This window comes from Cygnus atratus, unplaced genomic scaffold (assembly GCF_013377495.2).
Source record: "Cygnus atratus isolate AKBS03 ecotype Queensland, Australia unplaced genomic scaffold, CAtr_DNAZoo_HiC_assembly HiC_scaffold_114, whole genome shotgun sequence".
NCBI classification, from domain to species: domain Eukaryota; kingdom Metazoa; phylum Chordata; class Aves; order Anseriformes; family Anatidae; genus Cygnus; species Cygnus atratus.
In genome coordinates this window covers 36891-46951 of record NW_026109707.1, presented here as the reverse complement: position 1 = coordinate 46951, position 10061 = coordinate 36891, and the positions used below count along the sequence as shown (strand labels likewise).

The 10061-nt window shown below is 55.5% G+C and overlaps 4 non-coding genes across 4 annotated transcripts; all 4 read left to right on the top strand.

The window, feature by feature from the left end:
* The first annotated feature begins 1879 nt into the window (after window positions 1-1879).
* Window positions 1880-1961, top strand: TRNAS-AGA (transfer RNA serine (anticodon AGA)). Its single transcript has one exon. It is a non-coding gene; the product is annotated as a tRNA-Ser (tRNA).
* Window positions 1962-3399: 1438 nt separating this feature from the next.
* On the top strand, window positions 3400-3471 carry TRNAM-CAU (transfer RNA methionine (anticodon CAU)). Its single transcript has one exon. It is a non-coding gene; the product is annotated as a tRNA-Met (tRNA).
* Window positions 3472-3900: 429 nt separating this feature from the next.
* Window positions 3901-3972, top strand: TRNAG-UCC (transfer RNA glycine (anticodon UCC)). The gene has a single exon. It is a non-coding gene; the product is annotated as a tRNA-Gly (tRNA).
* Window positions 3973-5092: 1120 nt separating this feature from the next.
* Window positions 5093-5164, top strand: TRNAQ-CUG (transfer RNA glutamine (anticodon CUG)). The gene has a single exon. It is a non-coding gene; the product is annotated as a tRNA-Gln (tRNA).
* Window positions 5165-10061: the final 4897 nt, after the last annotated feature.

The following is a 10061-nucleotide window of genomic DNA, read 5'->3' as shown; positions in this document are numbered from 1 at the left end:
CACAGCCCTCAGAGGAGCATGTACAGGAGGAATGGCTTGGCCTGAGCGTACTCCCCTGGATTTGGGCAAAGGGCAGGAGGAAGAAGCTGCTCAGGAGTGGGAGTGGAACCCACACCTCGCCGGGAGACTGCAACCTGAATGCAGTGCCTTAGACTGCTTGGCCCTGCTTCCTGTCCACAGCCCTGCTCCCGTCCCTGAACCTTCCCAGAGCCAGCCTGCCACCTTCAGCCTCCACCAGGCAGGGTTGTGGGGTGCACACTTGCCCTCCGTGCAACATGGGCCGCTGCCAGGCCACTGCAGCACCTTTGGGTACGTGGGAGCACAGGGAGGAAGAGTCCCTGGCACAGGGGCAGCACACTGCTAACGCTTCTCCCTAAGGCCAAGGCAATCCTTCACAGCAGCAACCAAAGGAGGTGCCAGCAAGCGTTGGCTCTGCACGTTCAACGTCCTGCCAAGGGGCTCAAGGCACAAGTGTACTCTTCCCCTGACTCCCTCCTTCCCTCCAGAGCCTGTGGAAATGCAAAACCAACCACTTGGCTGACAGGGCTGTTTCATAGCCTATTTGTGGGGGAGCAAGGGTGCTTCCTTCTGTCCTGCACGGGCCCCAGCTGGCTGGCTACAGAGGGCTCTATGACATAAAGCCCTAGGGGAAGGCTGAGACAGTCTCACGGTGTCAGTGCACAGGAAAACGCTTGGAGAGTCAACGAGAAATGACAGGATATGGGCCGAGTGCTGAGCAATGACTGAGATCCAGTGTCACAGGGATGAGGCTCATTTGCAGCCCTTGGAGCAGAAGAGGGAGAACACAACTCTGTCTTAGCCTTGCGGCTTCAAAGCTTCTCTGGAGTGTTGGGTTGACTCCTGATGCTGTGACGCTATGTTGGACTGACTCCTAAACTGTGTGACAGTTTATGGCAGAGAAACGCCACCACCTCTACACTGACAATGCAATATTGCTGCTGCATAGCTGGTTTTAGGCATCTCAGAAAGAGACCCACCACTCTCCAAAGCTGAGCCAATGAGCGGTGTTGGTTGTGCTTCTGTGATAGCATATTTAAGAAAGGGGAAAAAAAACCACGCTGTGCAACAGCATCTGGGAGAGAGGAATGAGGAAAAGTAGAGAGAAGCAACCCTGCAGACACCAAGTACAATGAAGAAGGAAGGGAAGGAGATGCTCCAGGTCTGGAGAAGAAGTTGCCCTGTGGCCTGCGTCGAGGACAGTGGAGGAGCAAGCTGTCCCCCTGCAGCCCGTGTAAAAGACCATGGTGGAGCAGGTGGATATGGCCCGAAGGACGTTACAGACCACTGTTAGCCATCAGAGGAGCAGACTCTGGGCCAGAACTGCAATCCGAGGAGAGGAGCTCCTGGTGGAGCAGGGTGTCTGGTGGGAGCTGCAGCTTGCAGGTGGCCCAGTCTGGAGCAGTCTGTTCCTGAAGGACTGCATCCTGTTGTAAGGCCCATGTTGGGGTGGTTCTTGATAAACGGCATTGTGTTGGAAGCCCAAATTGGATCAGTTTGGGAAAGACTGCATCCCATGACTAATATCCCATCCCACAGCTACCAGCATCAGTGTCTGTCTCCACACAGGTGCCCTTGCATTTTCCGTGGAAGCAGCAGAGATGGCAGGTGATCAGGTACGATTCTCTGTGTCAGGGTATGCCGTACGGCAGTGTGAGGCCAAGGTGCTGGGAGGTGCATCCTTATCGCTGGGTTTCCATCAGTCAAGGGGCCAGGAAGCCTGTCAGCAGGTGCCGTTTTGGGCTGATGGTGCAGGTCCTCTGTGCACTGGCTTTGGGTGCAGCCTGTCCTTGAGAGTGCCAGGGAGCTGGTCATCATTGCACAGGGCACTTGACGATCCCAGCAGAGCTGGCTGGAGCAGGTAGTTGTGGCCGAGTGGTGAAGGCGATGGACTAGAAATCCATTGGGGTTTCCCCGCGCAGGTTCGAATCCTGCCAACTACGGCATGCAGTCCCCTTTTGGTCTGCCTGCAGTGACCGTGCTGCTGGCATGGGATGCAGGCCCCCAGGCACAGTCGTGTTCCCCCAGCTGCACAGGGCCTTGCCAGAGAACACAGCAACTCCCCCTTGCTCACTGGGAGTCCTTGTCCTCGCCTCCGCCCCAACACTGCCTGAATGGACAAGTAATCCTGATCCCATTTAGCAGTCAGGCAAGAAGTGGACACAGAAAGGGCCACTGATGTCCAGGGGCTGTAGAAGAAGTCCTTCTGTGAACAGGGTGGCCTCACCCTAAAGGGAAGACACTTCCTAGCTCTGAGAGCAGTGGATCCTCGTGGATCTTGGCTGAAGGCCAAGGGGTTCTAACGGCTGACCCCCTCCCTCCCCAGCCCTTGCACACACAGGGACAACCTTTCCCAGGGGTCTTTCCTAAATTTGGCATAAAGCTGAGATGCTGAGGGGTGCGGTCTATCCTGTCTGCTTCTCCTCTGAGGAAGAAGAGCAAGTGCACAAGGACGTGTGGTGGGGACTGTGGCATCCATCAGACTACTCCCCGCTGTCTCAGGTGCTGACCCGTGTGCTAGAAAAGAGCAGGAGGCTTCGGAGAGGCCGTCTTTTGGTCCCATGGCCAGCTGCTCCGGCAGCAAAGGCCCTGGGAGGAAGAGGGGCTGATGCTGGTAGCCTGGCTGTGTTTGCTGAAGTGGGAAGGGATAGGACAAGGGATAATACCCTGAGGTATTATCACAAGGAGAGAGCCCTGAGAAGGAAAATGTGTGTAAGGCCCATACTGGTACCCGGCTTGTCCCCTGCAGTTGTCCCACTGACGGTCACAGAGCCGCAAAGGGCTAAGGGACAGCTCAAAGGCTCTGCCCTGAGCCATACCCACTGCAGAAGGCAGGCGGTCTCCAGCAGCACTCCTTCTATGCCCAGCCCTGTGTGTCGTGTTTGAGCTTTATCTCGTGTGTCTGGCTGCTGTGTGCCGGGGCATGTAGACAGGCCAGGGAAGCAGCAGGCAGAGGCAGAAACATGCAGGCCTGAGCATGGCCACCTCGTTCCTCATCCCCCATGACAGGCTCTACCAGGACTCTTCAGGGCTGGGGCTGAGGGCTTTCCGTGTGTGCCTGGCAGGCCCCTGCCCGGTGGCGGGCACAGCCCTGTGTCTGTCAGGGAGCAGCGAGGGCTGGGCTGCGTCACGCAGTCGGAGGAGCCATGCTCCGCAGGGGAGCGCAGCACAGGCAGGGGCAGGGCGCTGTCTGTCAGGGGGCACAGCCCCCATCACGGGGCAGCGTGATTTGCGGGCATGGTGGCGGCCCTGGTGAGCTGTGTGGAGAGCAGGTTGTGGGCAGCCTACAAAGCAGGCAGGCAGGCGCCCCATTGCTGCGGGTTTGGGTCAGGGCGCACCAGGCAGGGCTGGGTGAGGTGGGGGGAAAGGGGCTTGTGGGGGAGCAGAGTGGCGCAGCGGAAGCGTGCTGGGCCCATAACCCAGAGGTCGATGGATCGAAACCATCCTCTGCTACAGCCTTTAGTTGCAGGCTCCTGTCCCAAGCTTTTGTGCCACTGCGGCCCTTCCTCTCAGGCCAGGCTGCCGTGGAGCAGCAGACATACCACAGCCCTCAACTCTGCCCAGGATACGCTGGCGGCTCTGCTAGCTATGCTGACACTGTCACGGTTGCACCCCCCTGCTACACATGCAGAGCACGTGCACGGGCAGCCTGCGTCAGAGCCGATGGAGAGCAGCGCCAGCAGCAGCAGCCAGGGAGGCAGCAACGGGCCTTGCAGAAGACGGAGAAGACAGAGGTGTTTCTGGTAGCTGTGCCTCATCCCTGTCTTCCAGAATGAGACAGACTGGCAGGGGCCCCCCGCAGGTTGAAGAAGCGGGTGGCTGGAAGGAGGAGGCCGTTGAGTTGGTGAGCTGCAGGAGCCTCAGGGAGGCATGCAGACAGATGCGTTGGTGGTATAGTGGTGAGCATAGCTGCCTTCCAAGCAGTTGACCCGGGTTCGATTCCTGGCCAACGCACCCCAGCTTTTCTTCAGCCAGGCTGCAGAAGCAGTGTGTCGTGCTCCAAAACCACCCCATTTCTGTCCTGACATCTGAATGCCATGTGCCCTGGGGCATCGAGCCTTCCTTGCCTCCCCAGAGCATGGTGCTGCCTGGTTTCTCTCCCAGGACACCCCCATGACGAGGGTGCTGCAGAGAAATGCTGAAGCAGTTTGGTGCTGCAGCAGGTGGATGGCTGTCCTTTATGGCTCAAAGGCCTGTCTGGGTGTTCTGAAATCACACCAACTTGACTGAATTTACTCTCTTCTTCATCCTCTGTATTTGGCATCTCTGTGGAGCTGGCTGGTCAAATTTCAGATTTCTTCAGCTTCAGAGAGAATGCTTAGTGTGTACAATGCCCATTGTCAGAGCAGAATGATCTTTCCTCTGAGGTTGGGCTTGAAATACTCTTTTGCACAGTCGTAGCCAGGACTGCACATCTCGGCATCCCTGTGTCCCCAGGCTGCGTGCAGAGCCACTGCCATACTATACTGAGACTCCGGCATGTTTTAGACCTTCTGAATATAACTGGAAGTGGATGCAACAATGTTCCTGGGAAGAAGGAAGGGAGATACACACTCCGCACTCAGGAGATACCACTCTGCCACCTTTGCAGGCATGTTTCTTTGCACTCTGAGCCCCGACCTATTCCCGTCATTCCCCTTCCACAGAAGTACAGCAAAAAGTAGAAGCCATGTGTGCCTGCCAGCGGTATGAGGGCTCCAACCTCACGTCCATCCGGTGATCACCAGGATGGAGACTCGTTTCTCTAAGAGTTCCTGTCTTTCCGTTGCACACCTGTTTATGGTAGTTGCTGTGGAATGAGGTCAGGGACGTCCATATAGCCATGGCAGTGCACCAAGCGTGGGGATTGACTCGCAGGCATGGGAGAGGGCATGTTTTGTGTGCTGCGTTTCCAGTGGAAAGAGTTAAGATGTCAGGAGAGAGGGCACCTGAGTGCCATCAGAGGAAGAAGGCATTCGACGTTGTGCAGCCCATAGGAAGGTGTGTTGTGTCATCCTGGCAGCTCTTCCCTTTGTTGAACCTCGTGCTATGCTCCATCACTTGCTCACAGCAGGGACACAGCACATGGCCAGAGGGTCCCATGGTGTAATGGTGAGCACTCTGGACTCTGAATCCAGCGATCTGAGTTTAAATCTCAGTGGGACCTCTGCAGCTTTTGGCACCCAGACTCCTTTCCTCATTGTGCTTTCATCTTACGAGCCCAGTGCCTTCCTATGAGCTCTGTTGCTTTCTTTCACTTCAGTCTTCCTGCTTGCCTCTCCTCCTCCTCTGTATTACCCTCCTGCCCCGTGCCCCACCCTCCCCACACCGCCCCACCCGTGCCTCTTGCTTACTGAGCCCTGGCACCCGCTCGAGTAGAAGACATTGTTCAGATCCATGGCCAGTGGCATGTTGGTTATCTCCAAAGACAGACACTCCACAACACCCATGAACACCTGATTACCATCTTTGACCACCCTCCCTGCAGCAGTAGAGAGTTACTGTGTGTGGCATTTAGTGGGTTTAATCTGGTGTGCGCTGCATTTTGTCACCTCAAGGGGACACCACTGAGAAGAGGCTGCCTCTCTCTCCTTTATCCCACCTGCCCAGCCTACCCTCGCCAGGTATTTAGACAGATGGATAAGATGCCCGCTGAGCCTTCTCTTCTGCAGGCTAAGCAGTCCCTGCTCTCGCAGCCTCCCCTTCCATCATTCACGACAGAATCACAGCGTGGTTGAGCTTGGCAGGGTCTCTGCAGGACATCTTGTCTGTCTCTTGCCTGGGGACATGCTCGCTGCCCTGAGGGAAGGCAGGTTCTCCCTCCTCTCTTTCCAGCAGAATCAGGTAAGCTTTCCTTGCAATGCTTTCCTTGAGGCGTGAGGAGCTAATGGAGGCAGGAAGAGAACAGACCACCACGAGTCTCCAGCTATGCTGCACAAGGTCTTTAATGAGAAGGTAGAAATGCAGTGGCACAGTACAGAGACCAAGAAGAGCGTTTGCAGGGTTCAGGGAGGCAGAGAGAATGGCCCATCCGTCTCAGGGATGTCTGCCCCAAATGGGATGATCCACGCGCTTCAGCAGTTGAAGCGGCAGAGTGGGGAAGGCAGACACAGCCCTGACCCCCCCAGACCAAGGGAGCCCCCAGAAGAGATGGGAACCCCCCCAGTGCTGAGGGAGCTGCCAACAGCAGCTGACAGAGAGGATCCCACGGCGGTGCTCTGAGGGAAAGAGGTGAGGATGGGGCCCGGCAGGGTCACCACGACCGGGGAGGCCTCAATGACAACCGTCGAGTCAGCGCACCGGGCGACACACGGCTCACTGCAGCTGCTTGCAAGTGGGGTTGGGCCAGAGGCACCGCAAGGGGATGGGACACAGGGTCTGAAGCAAGACATCTCTCGTCGAGGGAGGCAAAGCTGAAACACAGAGTAGCAGGGAGGGAACACAGACCCCAAGATCAGCCTTTGTCATCTCCAAAGCAGAAATCGCTGCAGTGAAGATTGGACAGGATGCACGGGGCTATTTGGTAAGAGTCCATCTGTTTTCAGGTGCTAATTCTTGCAGAGAGACATCCCTGCAGCTGACCCCCATCAATCTCCCTCTGCTTGAGAGGTCCCCACAGTCCCCAGCTCTCCAAATCCACCCCTTCCAAAGGGAAAGAGGTCACAGTCCCGAAACATCTGTATTGCAGCGCCAGTCTGAGGCAGCCCAAGTTCCAAACTGAGTGGCCAGCATGACAGCAATGGGGCCCTCAGGGAGAGCTGGAGTGAACGCAGGCTTACCTCGTTCCTCAAGGAAAGGGAGAGAGAAGAGAAGTGGATGCAGAGCCTGCAGGAGCATGGTCTTTTATGCTGCATCCCAGAGCCCCATGGGAACAGAAACATTCCTTACTCATGAAGCATCAGAACACCTCATAGTTGTTTCCTTCAGAGGCCTTGTTGGTGGTTAAGAGCTTGCTTCTTTCATCTGACAGCTTTTGTTCCTGCCTCATACCACCCGACATTGAACTGACGTATCTGTGTCCCAGGCTCCTAAGGCCAATTACGACAGAGGTCTTAGGCTACCTGTGCGGGATTGTGTGATTCCATCATACAAACTGGTTGGAGTTGGAGTATCATGTTTCACGTATCATCTACTTTGCGGTGAGCATGGGCACCAGTCACGGTGATACTCAGTCACAGAGGACTCGAGAAGTCACCGCACAAGGGCATTCAGTGCTGAGATTGGAGCTAATGCTGCGAGACATTTCTCCCTGTGGTTCGTCACAGACATGCAGGAGACCGTGGAGTAAGGTCAGGTAGAAGATCAAGACAGCACACGTGGAGGAGCCATGGCCCATGTTTCCAAGATGTTTCAGCAAGGATGGAGAGTTGTGAAGTAGAGGAAGTCTCCTGAAGGCAGAGGAGAGGACAACAAGGTCATTGCTGACACTCGTCATGCTCTGACAGAGCCCAAAGACAAAGTTCAATGAAAGTTCTGAAGCAGTGAGACCTTCCTCCGGGCCTTCACAGAAATGCAGCAGGTCAAGGCATAGGAACGTGATCCAAGAGATGCCCGCGTCCTTCCCTGAAGCTGACCCACTGTCCAGTTGACCTGGTTTGCTCAACACATTTGTCCCACTGGCCAGAGGTCTGGCTGGCCTGCTTTTGAGGCGAGGCTTTCGGCATGGAGTCAAAACCTGGCTTCTCTTTGTTCTGGGCCAGGGATGGAGCAGCCCCTTCCATGAGTTTCGAAGTACAAAGTGTCTTGGGATCTGCCTCCCAGCACACATGGCAATCATATTGTTGTGGAAGAGCTGGGAAAATCCCTGAACTGCAGGCAAACATGAGTCACCCAGCTGTGGACAGCAGTGGACATGGTTTTTCGGCCTCAGGCGTGCCAGGAATAGCAGAGCTCCTAGTCTCACTCCTCCTAAAGTGCTGCCTTCCTCACCAAGGGAGTTTCCAAGGGGCTTTGTACCTTTCCTGAAACACCAGGTGCTTTTACGCATTCTTGTGCTACTGCCTCCCAAGGCATTGCCTTTGTGTGGCTGGTCTGGGTCCCATGTGATGTAGTGCACCCAAGATTTTGGGGGGTCTGAAGGACCCTCTGGAGATCGTTTGGGCTGAGGTTCTGTTCTGAGCTGGCCAAATATCCCATTTGACTCCGGGGGTTCTGGGCCTTGTCTCGTTGCCTTGTGAACACTGGAACCCTCTGAGGTTGCCGGCCTCAGAGAGGATGTCAGCAGTGTTGAGCAGATCTCAAGGCCTGGAGATGGAGGGGAAATAAATACCACAATTAAACATGAAGCCTCCCTCCAGGATTGGCAGGAAACGGTGTGCTGGGACACACTTCCCCTTGTCCTTCCAGCATTTTTGCACAGGAGAGCTTTCTAGTCAGTGGTACGCAAGGATAACCAGGGCAGGTGGTGTTCAGTGCACGTACCCAGCCCTCATGCTCTCTGTGGTGCCAATTAGCACGCTCAGACCCCTTGGCTCATGGAGATGAAACCTAGAATTAGCTGTGGGCTTTCACACCTAGATGAAAGAACAGGCCTTAGAAAAGCTTTTCAAACAACAGCCCTGTCTCCTGTGAATAACCGTCACCACCCATAAAAAAACCAACAAACACAAGGACAATATTTGATCCATGGACCTAATTAGGAATTTTCACAGGGAATCAAAGGCGTGAGGGCATTTTCTGAGATGAGCTCCTACCCCAGGAGGTGGGACACCTTAGGTGTGGAAGCCCAAGAGCACAGCCCTCAGAGGAGCATGTACAGGAGGAATGGCTTGGCCTGAGCGTACTCCCCTGGATTTGGGCAAAGGGCAGGAGGAAGAAGCTGCTCAGGAGTGGGAGTGGAACCCACACCTCGCCGGGAGACTGCAACCTGAATGCAGTGCCTTAGACTGCTTGGCCCTGCTTCCTGTCCACAGCCCTGCTCCCGTCCCTGAACCTTCCCAGAGCCAGCCTGCCACCTTCAGCCTCCACCAGGCAGGGTTGTGGGGTGCACACTTGCCCTCCGTGCAACATGGGCCGCTGCCAGGCCACTGCAGCACCTTTGGGTACGTGGGAGCACAGGGAGGAAGAGTCCCTGGCACAGGGGCAGCACACTGCTAACGCTTCTCCCTAAGGCCAAGGCAATCCTTCACAGCAGCAACCAAAGGAGGTGCCAGCAAGCGTTGGCTCTGCACGTTCAACGTCCTGCCAAGGGGCTCAAGGCACAAGTGTACTCTTCCCCTGACTCCCTCCTTCCCTCCAGAGCCTGTGGAAATGCAAAACCAACCACTTGGCTGACAGGGCTGTTTCATAGCCTATTTGTGGGGGAGCAAGGGTGCTTCCTTCTGTCCTGCACGGGCCCCAGCTGGCTGGCTACAGAGGGCTCTATGACATAAAGCCCTAGGGGAAGGCTGAGACAGTCTCACGGTGTCAGTGCACAGGAAAACGCTTGGAGAGTCAGCGAGAAATGACAGGATATGGGCCGAGTGCTGAGCAATGACTGAGATCCAGTGTCACAGGGATGAGGCTCATTTGCAGCCCTTGGAGCAGAAGAGGGAGAACACAACTCTGTCTTAGCCTTGCGGCTTCAAAGCTTCTCTGGAGTGTTGGGTTGACTCCTGATGCTGTGACGCTATGTTGGACTGACTCCTAAACTGTGTGACAGTTTATGGCAGAGAAACGCCACCACCTCTACACTGACAATGCAATATTGCTGCTGCATAGCTGGTTTTAGGCGTCTCAGAAAGAGACCCACCACTCTCCAAAGCTGAGCCAATGAGCGATGTTGGTTGTGCTTCTGTGATAGCATATTTAAGAAAGGGGAAAAAAAACCACGCTGTGCAACAGCATCTGGGAGAGAGGAATGAGGAAAAGTAGAGAGAAGCAACCCTGCAGACACCAAGTACAATGAAGAAGGAAGGGAAGGAGATGCTCCAGGTCTGGAGAAGAAGTTGCCCTGTGGCCTGCGTCGAGGACAGTGGAGGAGCAAGCTGTCCCCCTGCAGCCCGTGTAAAAGACCATGGTGGAGCAGGTGGATATGGCCCGAAGGACGTTACAGACCACTGTTAGCCATCAGAGGAGCAGACTCT